A 15,714-nucleotide genomic window follows, 5' to 3' on the forward strand; every position below is an offset into this window, starting at 1 on the left:
CTCGGTAGTGGCACCTGCCCTGTGGAACGCCCTCCCTTCAGATGTCAAGGAAATAAACAACTATCTGACTTTTAGAAGACATCTGAAGGCAGGGCCTTGCAGAGCCAGGCTGAGGCTCGGGCCAGGTAGATAATGTGCCCCCCTTTTTTACCCTGGGGATAAACACTCCCGCGTTCGCCCCAGTGCATCCCCTGCGATTGTGAATATGCTGACTGAGGCCCCCTTTGGAATCAGAGGCCCGGGCCAAGTGGCCCATATGGCCCCCCCCCCTCTGTCTGGGCCTGTCTGAAGGCAGCCCTGTTTAGGTAAGTCTTTAATGTTTGGTGTTTTACTGAGTTTTTAATATTCTGTTGAGAGCCACCCAGAGTGGCTGGGGAAACCCAGCCAGATTGGGGGGGGTATAAATAAATTGTTGATGTTATATCAGTGGTGCACAATCATGGAACCTCCATGAGCAGAATTAGTCTTTCTTGAATAACAGTTGCAGTGCAGGGGCAACAGTGGGCAAGGACTAGTGCCTTCACATCTTGCATATGTGATTCTTGGAAGCATCTGATTGTTGACAGCTGGAAAGAGAACACGTGACTTGATGGACCTTTTGATCTTATCCAGCACAGGCAACGACCAATTAATGTGCACGCAAAAGATACACAATTGCACACATGCATACAGTGCTTAACCCAGAAGTGACCAAAAACATCACAAAACAAGTCATTAAAAGGGTGGAATGGTGGCGGAATGGGAGCATGGCACACTTATATGCGCTCCACCAATGCGCGCGGGGGGGCGGGGCAGGAACAGAACCCTCACCCTCCATCAGGAGAGCTATTTGAAGAAAGGTTAAGCATCCCCTTCCCCACTCCAAATTTCCAAATTTGGAAGTTGCTTTTTCCTAGGAAATGGGTTTATCTGGCTCTCGAGTCTCTTAAGCCAATATTTTGAGTCCAGCTATTTTTTGGAAATCCATGGGCAGAGGGGTGAAAGGAAATAATCTGTAGAGGGATGGCGAGGGATATTCAGAGCATTTTACAAGATTGGATGAATGGCTTTCCCTTAGTTTATTGGATAAGGTGGCCCTTTTTTTGGGGGGGGGGTCCTAGCTTTTTGCTCCAACCACACTATACATTTAAAGCAGTATCAAAGCACTTTAAAGAGTCATGACTTTCCCATTTCGCCGTTTACCTTCCCGCTAGTAAGCGGTCCCTATTTATCTACTTGCACCCGGGGGTGCTTTCGAACTGCTAGGTTGGCAGGCGCTGGGACCGAGCAACTGGAGCGCACCCCGCCGTGGGGATTCGAAACGGCCGACCTGACGATCGGCAAGTCCTAGGTGCTGAGATTTTACCCACAGCACCACCTGCGTCCCTCCAACTGTACAACTCTACAATACAATTCTACAAATGCTAGATAGGTACTGTCCTTACTGTGTTTTTCGTGCTTATTTCTGTTTTCAACAAGTCTTTTAAGTGGAGTTCTTTTTCTCAGTCTATATTGGAATTGAAATTGTTTTTACATATCAAATTGTTGCAATTGTTTTTATATATGAAATTGTTGTTTTTATTGTGAAATTGCTTTGAGATATTTTATGCAAATTCCTATAAAAAACAAAAAAAAAACCACATCGCTGGATATATATATATTTTATAAATTTTGTTCTTTTGATAATGTTGTAGCTATAACATTTTATGTTGATTTTTAATGACCTCTATCCACCTTATGGATTTTTATTTTTTTTAAATGGAAGGATGTTTCAAATAGATAAATAAACATTCCTGTGCACACACAGAGGTGCAAATGGGCAATATGTGGCACATAAATCATGAATCCTTATTCCATTAATGTATTATAGATGAAAAGAATGCAATATGAACTTCTGAAGTACAACTTTCTCTTGTATGAACCTGCTGATTCCTTAAGATCTTCATCTAAGGCAGAATGAGAAACCTTTGCACCTCCAGATGTTTCTACACTACAAGCAAGCATGGCCAGTGACCAAGGATGAGGGCACTTACAGTTCAGCAACATATGGCAGGCCAAAGGTTCTCCATCCAAGTTTTTAGTCTGGAAACCCTACTTTCAGGAAGCTAGGCAAGTGGCAACGGGAGTAGAAACATTTCTGTGTAGGTGACCCACCCCACAGAAATGCCCCTCACCTACTTTCATTCACAATTACATCCTTACATCCTATTCAGCAGTAAGCCCCAGTGAGTTCCATGGGACTTATTCCCATTCCATGTGTGTGCACAGCTGCAATCTTTGGTACTAAGTCAAAAGAATCTTAGAATTCAGCAGGTATTTCTTCCTCTTCTTCTTTTTCCTATTATTATCTTGCTGCTGTTGATATTTCTCTTCCAGGATTATGGTACTTGGATAGATTTTAGTTTGGTTTCATTTGTATAATATCATGAATGGTTTTATTTTGGGTTCCTAAGCTGCCTTGAGTGGGACACAGGTGGCGCTGTGGGTTAAACCACAGAGCCTAGGACTTGCCGATCAGAAGGTTGGTGGTTTGAATCCCCGCGATGGGGTGAGCTCCCATTGCTCGGTCCCTGCTCCTGCCAACCTAGCAGTTCGAAAGCACGTCAAAGTGCAAGTAGGTACCACTCAGACGGGAAGGTAAACAGCGTTTCTGTGTGCTGCTCTGGTTTGCCAGAAGTGGCTTAGTCATGCTGGGCACATGACCCGGAAACTGTACACTGGCTCCCTCGGCCAATAAAGCGAGATGAGCGCCGCAACCCCAGAGTCGGCCACGACTGGACCTAATTGGTCAGGGGTCCCTTTACCTTTAAGCTGCCTTGAAGGCTCAATAGAGGAGAGGACCTTACCCATCTGTGCAACTTCCACACATGTTCACTCATAGGTTTGCTGCATCCCATTTCCACATGCTCTTTTTTAAAAAAGAAAACCTTTGACATAAATTTGCATTTAAATAGGGTTTTTTAATTAAATAGTTATTTTTATCATTCATTTTCTCTCAAGATATTTTAAATTCATCATGCTACTTGGGAGTGGGAGCTGAAACCCTTTGTTAAGGGTGGGGCTGAAACCGCTTTGAGGTTTTCCTTACCATATGAAATAAACAAAATAAAATAAACCTGAAAGAGAACATTCAGAAAGTATGAAAGAATGTATCACTAAGCATTGCATCCCATGTCAGTCCTAGGCTACATACACACTGCAGTTTATTCTGCTTTCCTTTTATTTTGCACATTATATTAGAGTTTTCATACAGCGTAAAAGCCATTAGTGGAACGTAATGGATTACCACGCAAGTTCAGTGCTCATTTGGTGGTATTTGATTCAAGGAAAAATCCTTGAAGGACCGAACATTCTTTATGTATGCAACAACGGCAGCAAGGATACTCATCGCAAAAAACTGGAAAACTCAAGATCTACCCACACTGGAAGAGTGGCAGATGCAACTGATGGACTATATGCAACTGGCCGAGATGACAGGCAGAATCCGTAACCTGGGAGAAGAGAAGATGGAGGAAGACTGGGAGAAATTCAAGAAGTATCTACAAAAACATTGTAATTTGGTTGAATGCTAAGAAGGATGCTAGATTATAAAAAACTGGCCACCACTAAATTAGATTTGAAATTTGATGATAAGTGAGACTAAAGAAAATATAAAATTTTTTGGAAGAAGTGCTAGATTATATTTGAATGAGTGGACATGAGATTGTAAACAAGTTGATAATTTGTTTGGAAAAAACCTTTAACGATGTAAATGGGAGCGGGAGACGTGAGGAAGTCCAAAGAAGTGATGAAATTATGTCTGTGATAGAAGTAAGACTGTTTATTATTTGTGCATTTATATTTAAAAACTTTAATAAATATTTATAAAAAAAAAAAAAAGGAAAAATCCATTTGCAAGCCTGGAATCTGCTTGCAAGCCTGGAAGTTTGTACAAGGCAGTGCACCAACTGAAGCCCTTCAGGTTCCTTCACAGATTGTGGAGCCTCATTCCCTGCTCTTCCATTGTCTCCTCTCTTCAACAGGTGATTGTGCAGCCCATGAAAGATTCTGCAGCTGGTTTCCTTAGAGAAAGTTGCTTGTGGAATTCCCCCCGCCCACATCATCCACTCCAAATAACTGCTTGCAGATTATCATCCCCATCGTCAGATCCATTGCTCAACTGGTGGGTCAATCCTGCTGTTGGTGGTGATGCTGCACAGGCAGATTTCCTAAAGGAATGTTAGTGTGGCATGCCCACCCTGTCCCCAGGACTGTTTGAACAGTTAAGTAGTTGATGGGTCGTGGTAGTGGTGGTGATGCTCCACAAGTAGGTTTATTTTATTTTATTTTTATTTTTAGGAAAGCTATTTGCAAAGCCTCACTCAGAACCTGCAGGATCACAGCTGCTATGGGGAGTGGGAAATGTGGGGGGAGAGATTCTCCTGGATCTCTCTGCTTATCAGCTGTTCAGCAGAGACTGGATTCTGATATTTAATCTTCCTTTCACACTGCAGTACCTACTGGTGTGAATGAAATTTTGTGCAACATGGAGGTATACAGGAACTGCAGTATGAGAAAAACAGTAAACTCAGAGTAGACCCTCTGGAATAAATGTGCATGCCTGACTTATATTCATTAATTTCATTGGGGCTCCTCTGTGTAGGACTTAGTTGATACAACTGTAAGATCTGATCCACACATTACTCTGGAGGTGCAGGTCAGCACAGCTTGGCAATCCTTGTATCAGAACCAGAACTGTCAATTGTTCAGGTGTGTTGACCTCTTCAAATGAATACAATCCAATGTATCTAATGCGAACTTAAAGCAACAGAGCTATCTCTCAACAGGCAAAACAAATATTACAGAGTGATACAAACACTATCTTAAGTATTCGTATGTGTCTTCCAAAATATTTTATGTATTTCTAAAAGCAAACATCCTCACAATATATTTTTTTTGGGGTGGGGTGGGAGGGAGTGATCAGGGTTTTTTCAAAAGTCCCCTTTAAAAAACCTATCCCTCCATACAAATTGGTGAAGTCTGTGTTGAAGAATTCAGTCTTTCTCCCATCTGATTCACCGCACAGGCTTGAGAGACTGTAGATTTAGTAGCAGTATTTGAAGAATCTCAACATATGAACTCACCCAATGCCCAGAGGGATTTGTTTTTGAATGAACCAGATGCTCCCCTTCCTGTACTGTCAGAGACTATGAACTTTGCAGGCCACTGCGCACAAAACTACACCAGATTCTGAATTGCTTTTAATTTTAGGAGAGCACCTATTATGGTTTTTTATAATCTTATGCTGCAGGAAATCTATTCTGCAAAGATGTCCAGCAACAATTCACAAAAAATAAGTGTGTGTGTAAGTATGCCTATTCCTTTAGTGGAATGTCCTCCCATCAGATGTCAAGGAAATAAACAACTATCTGACTTTTAGAAGACATCTGAAGGCAGCCCTGTTTAGGGAAGTTTTTAATGTTTGAAGTTTTACTGTGCTTTTAATAATCTGTTGGGAGCCACTCAGAGTGGCTGGGGAAACCCAGCCAGATGGGTGGGGTATAAATAAACTATTATTATTATTATTAGGCATAATGCACAACTGCATTTTCAAATGTATTCAGTGATCAAGACATTACTGGACAACACATGTACTAAATTTTAGTTCTCCAAGTTATGGATGGGGAACCTCAGGCAAATGCAGCCCCCCAGATCCCTCTATCTGAACTCTCTCCAAGCCACACCCTTCACTGGTCTTGCTTTGCACCCTGAGTGCCTTGCTGGAAAGTGCATTTAAACTCTGATAATGCTTCTTGCTTGCCTGCATGGAGGATGGATACATAAATGTTGCTCTATCCACTGTTGTGTACAACCCACTGACATGTGACTATCATGGGCAATTTCTACTCCTGTTTTTGTCAAACTTCTCAGACATCTTTAGTTCTTCACTTCCTGATTCTTGGCTGACCACACATGTGGAGGGAACTGAGACAGTCCACGTGAGTGCAGCACAAAGCCGGCAGCTTCAGCCACTTACTGCAGAGAATGGATTGACTACCCCAGATGCTGACATTGGCACTTATTTATGGTCTATTATCCTGAGATGACAAAAGAGCTGAGGACGCAGCTTCCAGTCACTGCCTTTTAACTCACATCAGTACTGGATTTATGTCCTTGATTGTGAAGCTAAATCAGATCTTGACATGAAGACTTCTCCCTCCAACCCCCAGGATATTAATGTCAAAAGGCTCTTATTGGGTCCATAACATAAGTGATGTTAATTTTCAAAGGCAAAGAGGTAAAGATGCAAAACTGTGAGGCTAGAACAGCAATCAGAAAAGGTAACTAGCGATGCTTGACGCTTTTGTGCCAAAGTTGGGGGATGGGAAGAAGACCACCTTATCACGAGCAACTCCACTTCAATCTCTAATCTCTAAAACATGTTGCTCCCTTTTCCTGATTTTTGTTCCTGCTCTTCTCCTGAGTTGCATAATAAACATTGTCATGACCTACAACCAGGGATGTAAAATGTTTTTTTGAATCAGCTTGCATTTAAAGGTGAACCCGCCTAATTCTCACTTTCTGAAACAATATGCGAACCAAAACAACTAACGTTCAAAATTCACACTCTTCCAAATTTTGCAATGCAGTTCTCCAGCCAAGTCATGTATACTAAAATGAATAAACTAGGGTGACAAGGGCATATAAATGCAAGTACAGTGGTACCTCTGGTTAAGAACTTAATTCATTCTGGAGGTCTGTCTTTACCTGAAACTATTCTTAACCTGAGGTACCACTTTAGCTAATGGGGCCTCCAGCTGCTGCTGTGCCGCTACCGCACGATTTCTGTTCTAATCCTGAAGCAAAGTTCTTAACCCGAGATACTATTTCTGGATTAGCGGAGTCTATAACCTGAAGCGTATGTAACCTGAAGCATCTGTAGCCCGAGGTACCACTGTATTAGGGAGAACATACAAAAAAAAAAAAAAAAAAAAAAAAGGCATTGTGTTAGGAAAAGCACAATTGCAAGAATTTTGTGTAATGGATACATTTGGAGAAAATTGTGCTAAAATGTGGAGAACTGAACATAAGATTGGGATGCCTACCTCAAAGTTTTGCAATGCTGTTCTCCAGCCAAGTCACGTGTACTAAATTGCATAAACTAGGGTGATAAGGGCATACAAATGCAAGTATTAGGGAAAAGAACATACAAAAAAGGCATTGTGTTAAGGAAAGCAGGATTGCAAAAATTTTGTGTATTAGGCAAAATGGGTACATTTGGAGAAAATTGTGCTAAAATGTGGAGAACTGAACATAAGATTGGGATGCCTACCTCTCTCTGGGATAGGGTTATGGCTGATGGAAACCTCATTGTTGCATGTAATTGGGCGAAATTGGATGACATGTTCCCTGGTAAGTCCCATGCATGTGCAGGGGAGTGGCAGCAATATTGTGCCTTTCCTTCATGCCTACCCATCTGACCTACCACGTTGAGTTAACTGCAGAATCTGGGCCTATAACCCTGAATGGACAGCTGCTGATGTTGCAGATTGGGGAGGCATGTTGGGCAGATAGAGGGCAAGTGTGCATCTCACTCCTACATGAGTGATTGGCAACACTTGTGACGTAATCAGCTGTCTATGTGGATATGGCAAGCTATGTGTCTGCATGTGGTTACAGGCTCTCAGTGGTGATTGGTGCTCCTTCTGGGCACATGCAGACTTCCTTTTGCACTGCACTTTCCAGGCACAGGTCCGTGCTCTAAAGCTCTGTGTTCAAGCAATGCTTTTTTCTTTGTCTTTGTCCTCAACAAAACCTGTGTCTTACTGCTGAATCAGAGCAAATGGCAATCAGAGGTAAAATGTGGGTTTTCCCAGGGAAAGCACCAGGACAAAAAACATTTAAAGCATGGAGCTTTAAATTGCAGCCCTGTGCCTGGCAACACAACAAAAAGTCTATGAGCCTAAGACAGGTGCTATTTTTCTAGAAAAAGAGGTGCTGGAACTCACCATGAACACATCCCTTGTTCTCTGAGAATAGCAACGGCGCCCACCTTAGCCCTGGCTGGAGTCAATGATAGCCAGAGGTGGAGCCATTGACATAGTTAACTAATTCTGGTTTTGTTTCCATCCTACTTCCTGCTGAGTTCTATAAGGGCTAAACTGAGACTTTAAGGAGCAGGAAGCTGAGAGCCAGGAACACACACTGGACTAGTGGTAAGTAAGAATGCAGGCAGGTGGGGACTGTCTTAAGATGATACCCAGCTCTACCTCTCTTTCAAATCAGAACCAGTGAAGGCGGTGAAGGTCCTGTGTGAGTGCCTGGAGGCGGTTGGAGGATGGATTGAGGTTGAATCCTGACAAGACAGAAGTACTGTTTTTGGGGGACAGGGGGCGGGCTGGTGTGGAGGACTCCCTGGTCCTGAATAGGGTAACTGTGCCCCTGAAGGACCAGGTGCGCAGCCTGGGAGTCATTTTGGACTCACAGCTGTCCATGGAGGCGCAGGTCAATTCTGTATCCAGGGCAGCTGTCTACCAACTCCACCTGGTACGCAGGCTGAGACCCTACCTGCCCGCGGACTGTCTCGCCAGAGTGGTGCATGCTCTAGTTATCTCCCGCTTGGACTACTGCAATGCGCTCTACGTGGGGCTACCTTTGAAGGTGACTCGGAAACTACAACTAATCCAGAATGCGGCAGCTAGACTGGTGACTGGGGGTGGCCGCCGAGACCACATAACACCGGTCTTGAAAGACCTACATTGGCTCCCAGTACGTTTCCGAGCACAATTCAAAGTGCTGGTGTTGACCTTTAAAGCCCTAAACGGCCTCGGCCCAGTATACCTGAAGGAGCGTCTCCACCCCCATCGTTCTGCCCGGACGCTGAGGTCCAGCGCCGAGGGCCTTCTTGCGGTTCCCTCATTACGAGAAGCAAAGCTACAGGGAACCAGGCAGAGGGCCTTCTTGGTAGTGGCACCCGCCCTGTGGAACGCCCTCCCATCAGATGTCAAAGCGATAAATAACTACCTGACATTCAGAAGACATCTTAAGGCAGCCCTGTTCAGGGAAGTTTTTAATCTGTGATATTTTAGTGTATTTCTGGTTTTTATGGAAGCCGCCCAGAGTGGCTGGGGAAACCCAGCCAGATGGGCGGGGTACAAATAAATTATTATTATTATTATTATTATTATTATTATTATTATTATTATTATTATTAAGGCAGGGGCGAAAGTAGGCTTTATTTCACCTGGGCCAAATACCCAGTTTGGCACATCCCCACACACGTGCATTTGCATGCACACACACAGGCTGGGAGCCTCAATGGTGCTTCTCCGGAGGCAGGGCCGGATTTAGGTTTGATGAGGCCCTAAGCAAGTGAAGGTAATGGGGCCCTTTATTTAGCAGGCGGGGCCCATTAATTACATCACAGGAGCCTACACAACACAAAACACTGTTGCTGTATGTAGGTTTATTTTATTTGTTTTTTACCTTATATTTTGGAAATGTACATCCACTTGTTGTTTTTCCTTTAAATTTTTCCTTTAAAGCTATATTTCCATATAGCTTGTTTAGCTTATATGTAAATCCGGCAGTGTCTGGAGGCTTCACCCAGGGCAAAAAAACAACCACCACCCCCATCTCTGTAGCTACAGCACTGCTCAAGGAAAACTGAGATTGGTGGGGCAGTAACCCATCCGTCCTAACTGAACAGCCTCCACTGTACACTCAACCATTGCATAAAGAATATTCAAGGTAGTTAATAATAATAAAAAAACCATAATGGAAAATAACTTGTCCTCACAATGTATTAAGCAAAAACATAGTAAAAATCTGATAAGAGATGATTAAAAGGTTTTTTTTAAGCAGGCTTTTAAAAACATAATTAAATTAAAATACAGATTAAAACACGGGGCAGAAGAAAAGAACAGTAGGCTAAATACCTATGTAAATTAAAAAAGAGGATGCCTGCTGGCAACATCCATGGACAGGGAGAGAAACCTCCTTCATGGAGAGTTCCAAAGCCTTCTTCAGCTTGCAGAGAATAAATAGGGAGATTTATGAAAGCTTTGGAGATGATGTTGATGATAATGATGACTTTGCAACTCAGCGAACAACAATGAACCATGTAGTTCATTGGACAGGGGAACTGTGGTCCTGGACTGCAGCCCCATTATCCCTGACAATAGGCCATGCTTGCTAGGGTAGTTGGGAACTATAGTTCAGCACCATCTGGTGGACCCCAAGGTTTCCATGCCTGATACAGTACACCAGACCCAGACAGCCCACCAATAAAAACCTCTTAATTTTACTACACAGGCTTCCACCTAAGGTATTTCCTTCTTTGCACAACAAAAACATAGCATAAGTTCCTCATCTTTTCCCATTAGCTTTTAATACATCTCGCTGCAATGGCGTCTGTGTTCCCCTCCCTGTTGATTTCATTTGAATAGCAAGGCAAATGAAACACATTCCTATTTGGAGTGGCTCAGAATGATGCCTCCTTTTCTATAAATTCATGAAGAAAATGATTATCATTTGTTGCCTGATGGCTTGCAAATGAAACAAAAATAATAATGCTTAGCAAAATCCATTAGAATACTTTCAGCATGAGTCATACTGCCCTTGAAGGTGCAGCTTAAAAAAGCAGAGAAATAGATTTGACACCACTTGGACTTGAAGCTCGGACATGCTGCATTAAACTGTTCAAAATTAATTTAATCTGAGCATGGAGAATAATAGCCTCTCAGTTCAAGACTTCAGATAGCAGCAATTTGCACCCGAAAGTACTTCCAAAGGGAAAGAATAAATGAAGGACGACTCTCCAAAACCGAGTGAGCAAATGTATTCAACTCAATAAAAGCCACTTGATCACCCTGTAAAAAGATCAGCCGCCGAAGCATCTTTGGAGGGTTGGGTGGCTGTGTGACGGTGCATGAGCTGGGAAATTTTCTCCTTCAAAGTCTGAATCATTCCTGAGGTGCATATATAACAGATCATTCAGGGAGTTTCTTTGAATATACCCTTTCAAAACCAGCCTTTCCAACAGGTAGAGTGATACGGCTTCCTGTAACCACCTAATTTGGGGTTTCATAAAATGGAAGCAAAATCACTGCATTTTTACTGCCAGGCGAGGGAGAGGCACTTGTGCGCTTTTCTGGACCTGACCATCCTTGAGGTGCCATGCAGTTTGACTTGGGAGGAGGGTACTATCTGTTGGGGCCAGCTCTAACAACAGGCAGAGTGAGTCAGCCATCTTAGGCAACTGATATGCGGTGTCAATAAAATTCAATTTGTTGTTGTAATTTTACTTCCTGGGGGAAGAATATTTTTGTTTCCTCACCACCACCATCCCATCTCAGGTGTCAGAACAACTTGTGCCAGAAGCCTACTGTACTATGTTGATAGACTTAGACAGGTGGGTAACGAGTGGGATGCCGTTTGCTGTTGCACCTCAGGGACCAAAATGATTTTGGCTACCACTGCACACTCAGAAGCAGGGATGATGTGGGGCCTGACTTAACTGTGAGACTAGCCACAGGCAAAGCTCCTATGGGGTGTGGAGAGGGCACTCCCCCAGGACGATTAGTTACGGATAGGCTTGCTCCTAGGGAAGAGGCTGGATCAACTGGGGTTGTGGTTGGACATGTGAGTTAACTTGGCTTCCGAACGAGAGTTGGAATGCTGATAAGCTGCATCTGTGGTGAAAGCATGAATGTGACTGGTGAGTATTTCATGATTTAGAAATTGGTACTTGAGTTTTGATTTTCCTCTTCCTTCCTTGTCCCCTTTGCCTTGTGTGCCATATTTTTTAGATTGTATGTCTTCAGGTGGGGACTGTCTTGTTTTGATCATTATATAAGCTGCTCTGGGAGCCTTTTTGGCTGAAGAGGGGGTTACAAATGCTCCGGATAAATAAATATTTGACCAGGCTTTTGAGTGACCACTAAAAAGATATGTTGACACATTGCTCATATTGCCATGCTGCATTTAATTTCAGTTTTTTAAAAAATATTTATATTTTCATTAATTTTCAGTAAAACACTGTTACAAATAGTTTCATTTCTCATGTTTTAAATCTCTAGAACCTGATGAGCTGCACTCAAGGGTACTAAAGGAGCTAGCGGGTGTAATCTCAGAGCCTCTGTCTATCATCTTGCAGAATTCTTGGAGAACAGGTGAGGTCCCTCCAAACCGAAGGTGGGCAAATGTTGTCCCCACCTTCAACAAGGGGAACAAAGCAGACCCAGGTCTGCTGGACCAGTCTGCTTGACCTCAATACTAGGAAGGGCCCTGCATCAGATAAACAGTCTGCAAGCACTTAGAAAAGGATGCTGCGATTACTCAGACTCAGCATGGGTTTCTCAAAAACTTTTTTCTTTTATAGAGTTACAAGCTTGGTGGATTAGGGGATTGCTGTGGATGTAAAGTATCTTGATTTCGGTTAGGCTTTTGACAAAATCCCCCTTGATATTCTTTCAGAGAAGCTGATAAAGTGTGGGCTGGATGAGATAAGTGTTAGGTGGATTTGTAGCTGGGTTGGCTGACTGAACCCAAAGAGTGCTCACAAATGGTTCCTCATCATCAGTGGGATGCCAAAGGGTTCTGTCCTGGGCCCATTGTTGCTCAATGTCTTTATAAACAACCTGGATGAAGGAACTTTAGTGGATGATCACCCAATTTGCAGATGGCACCAAGCTGGGAGGGGTAGCTAATGCATGGAAGACAGAATTGGGATTCAAAATGACCTTAACAGATTGGCGAACTGGGCCCAAACTAACAAAATGAATTTCAATAGGGACAAAGGTAAGGTTAGTCAGGAATAGCCAGCTGCACAACTACAGTCGTACCTCAGGTTACATACGCTTCAGGTTACATACGCTCCAGGTTACAGACTCCGCTAACCCAGAAATAGTGCTTCAGGTTAAGAACTTTGCTTTAGGATGAGAACAGAAATCGTGCTCTGGCAGCGCAGCGGCAGGCCCCATTAGCTAAAGTGGTGCTTCAGGTTAAGAACAGTTTCAGGTTAAGAACGGACCTATGGAACGAATTAAGTACTTAACCCGAGGTACCACTGTATAAGATAGGAGACATCTAGTATGTAAATGGAATCTTAGTAGACTACAAGCTTAAAATGAGTCAGTAGTGTGAAGAAGCAGCAAAAAAGGCTAATGCTATTCTAGGCAGCATCAATAGAAGTATAGCATCCCAATCAAGGAAAGTAATAGCATCATTCTACTCTGCCTTGGTCAGACAGCCTATGGAGTACTGTGTCCAGTTCTGGGGACCACAATTTAAGAAGGATATTGACAAGCTAAGATGTATGTAGAGGAGTTTCACAAATATGATCAAGGGTGCATTGTGTGGGGCGGTTACTTGGTGCACAGTTTTATGGAACACACAGTATTTTTCTATAGAAAATTATGCAAATAAGCATTCACCAGCATCTTGTTGAAATAGAATGATAAAAAGAGCTAACAGCAGTTCTTTCTCCCCTTTTTACCTATTCAATGTAAATGCAGAATGTTGATATATAGTTCTGGTATATTAATTGTGAAGGCTTTTCTTCTGTTCAGAGATATTATGACTCTGTGCAAATGCACAGCAGAAGTTCCATCAAGTGGCAAAGGGCACATATCATATCCACATTAAAGTTTCATTTCTAGTCCCTCACTTGCCTTTTCCTTTTTGCAAATTTGCAAGAAGGAAATGCAAAAGGTCTTTTAAATTCTCAAACACCACATAATTTCTTCCGAATTGCCTGCCACTTGCTGTTTGTTCTATAATAATTCAAAGAAGACTGGTTATGCCAAGAACCTAAGAAAAAGTGACTTTGGAACATATTAGAAAGTTAAAGGAAATTGAAAGCCTTCATGATGTTAAACTGCACAACACAGCTGGGGCTGAAGCACACTGTCAATTACAAGTACTTGTAAAAGTACAGAAAGATTTAAAAGAAGAAGAAGAAGTATGATTGTGGTATTTCCTGCTAGGTCCAATCTAGAAGCTATATCACTAACTCTGCTGGTTTCTTTTTTGCTTATATCATAGCCATTTTCATAAGGAAATATCAGGTTCACCAAAAGCATTGGGTGGGGGGAAGAGAGAAGCACCACACTTGTTGTGCCCCCCTCCCCACAACCTCCAAGTGCATAGATTCTGTATGTGCTCTTGGGGACCTTGAGAGGCAATCAGCTATGTTTTACTCAGAGTAGACCCTTAAAAATAATAATTAAAGTGACTAAGGCTGCATTCAGACATGTAGTTTAGTGTGTTACTGTGCTTTTCTTCTGGGGGTACTCAAGGGTATGAAGGGCCAGCACACAGAAGCCAGTGCTTCTGTCCCAATGTCTTATTGTTCCTTTTACACAGCAATGTTTGTTGCTTTATGGAACTGTGGAACACCAGGACACATCAAATTTTAAATGGCAGGAAAGAACTGTATGCTGGGATTCTGCCCCAAAATTAATCCACGTGAAATTACAATGCTAAACTCCCATGCTCTTCTCAGTTAAAACAGTTTCTCCGCCCCTGGCAGCAAGCAGGATAGACATGACAGGACAAGAAAACATGACATGCAACAGGACCATAAAGAAAGCAATGCCCTAGAGACTATTACACCAGTCTCTACATCCTTGAACCAATGGGAGGGTGAATGACCCAGCAAATCCTACACTCAATCTCTGAACATCCAGAGGTGGGAGATATGCTAACTCAAGACATGGAAGAAGCCATTGTTCACATTACACCAACAATGTGGAGGTTGGGAGTGGGTGCAGTCAGTGAAGTCTGGCCCATTAGGGTGGGTAGGATGGTACGTCACAGTATAAGCCTGCCAATTTTCCAGCCCCCAACCATCTGCCCTCTTATGCTGGTTCAATGGACAGGTTCACCCCATTGATCACAGAATAGAATATGGGGCATGTTCTTAACAGATGTTTCCCCCCCACTGCACTGTTGCACGGAAAAACAGGACCGTATGTTTTCCCATAGACATGAATGGTAATCATTCTCTATGGTGTTCACTGCGGTGAGGACTTTATTTGCTTGATGTTCCTGGGTGGTTTGCAATATAAAAACATAAAAAATACATATCATAGTAGCAAACAAAAACAATACCCCACCCTAGTTTAAAAGGCCATGGATTGTTTAATTAGCCAAAGGCCTAGGAGAAGAGGAATGTTTTGTCGAGTGCTTAAAGATATGTAATGAAGGTGCCAGGTGAGCCTCCCTGGGGACAGCATCTCACAAGCATGGAGCCACTGCAGAAAAGGCCCATTCTCATTTTTCTGTCCTCCAGATTACGAGGAAACATTCAGTTGCATAATAACAGGACCGAGCTCCTGACAGAACCTGAGACTATACATTTAGGCCTGTATAAGGTACTAAACTCACACACTGAAGTCCTTCATGCACTTCAGCTGACATTAAGGAGGATTTAAGCATCTGAGCCATATGCACAATGAACAGCCAAAGGCTTTAAAATAAAAGCACTGTGTAGTGCTAAAATACTGCAGCATAACACTCCCTGTTCTATTCTGAAACGTGAAATTAGGAGCTACTTTTTTATAGGTTTGGAAACATTCTTCAGTCTTGGCTTTACCTTAAGTATTTATAGTTTAGAGAGGTAAAAATAGGTATGTTCCCACTGCTAGTCGTAACACCTTAATTTTGTTATACCATAAAATTTGATAGCCCTTGTACATTTAGAAACTAAATGCTGTAACACCAGTTGTCAGGGATTAAATGCTTTAAAGGGGT

General features: G+C 42.6%; 2 long non-coding RNA genes across 4 annotated transcripts in view; one reads left to right on the forward strand and one right to left on the reverse strand.

Moving 5' to 3' along the window:
• Positions 1 to 15,714, reverse strand: part of LOC309334112 — a 200,011-nt gene that overhangs the window by 39,049 nt on the left and 145,248 nt on the right. The window lies entirely within an intron of this gene.
• LOC309334044 overlaps positions 1 to 15,714 on the forward strand; it is an 89,010-nt gene that overhangs the window by 407 nt on the left and 72,889 nt on the right. Inside the window, exons 2-4 of one of the 3 annotated variants that reach the window (XR_014152788.1) lie at positions 93 to 125; positions 12,039 to 12,131; positions 13,530 to 13,868. This is a non-coding gene — a long non-coding RNA (uncharacterized lncRNA). Of the gene's footprint in view, positions 1 to 92; positions 126 to 10,711; positions 11,678 to 12,038; positions 13,032 to 13,529; positions 13,869 to 15,714 lie in introns of those variants that run through there. The other 2 variants (XR_014152787.1, XR_014152789.1) reach the window with 2 other exon arrangements.

Source organism: Podarcis erhardii, assembly GCF_964252035.2.
Source record: "Podarcis erhardii genome assembly, chromosome: Z".
In the NCBI taxonomy this organism is placed as follows: Eukaryota; Metazoa; Chordata; class Lepidosauria; order Squamata; family Lacertidae; genus Podarcis; species Podarcis erhardii.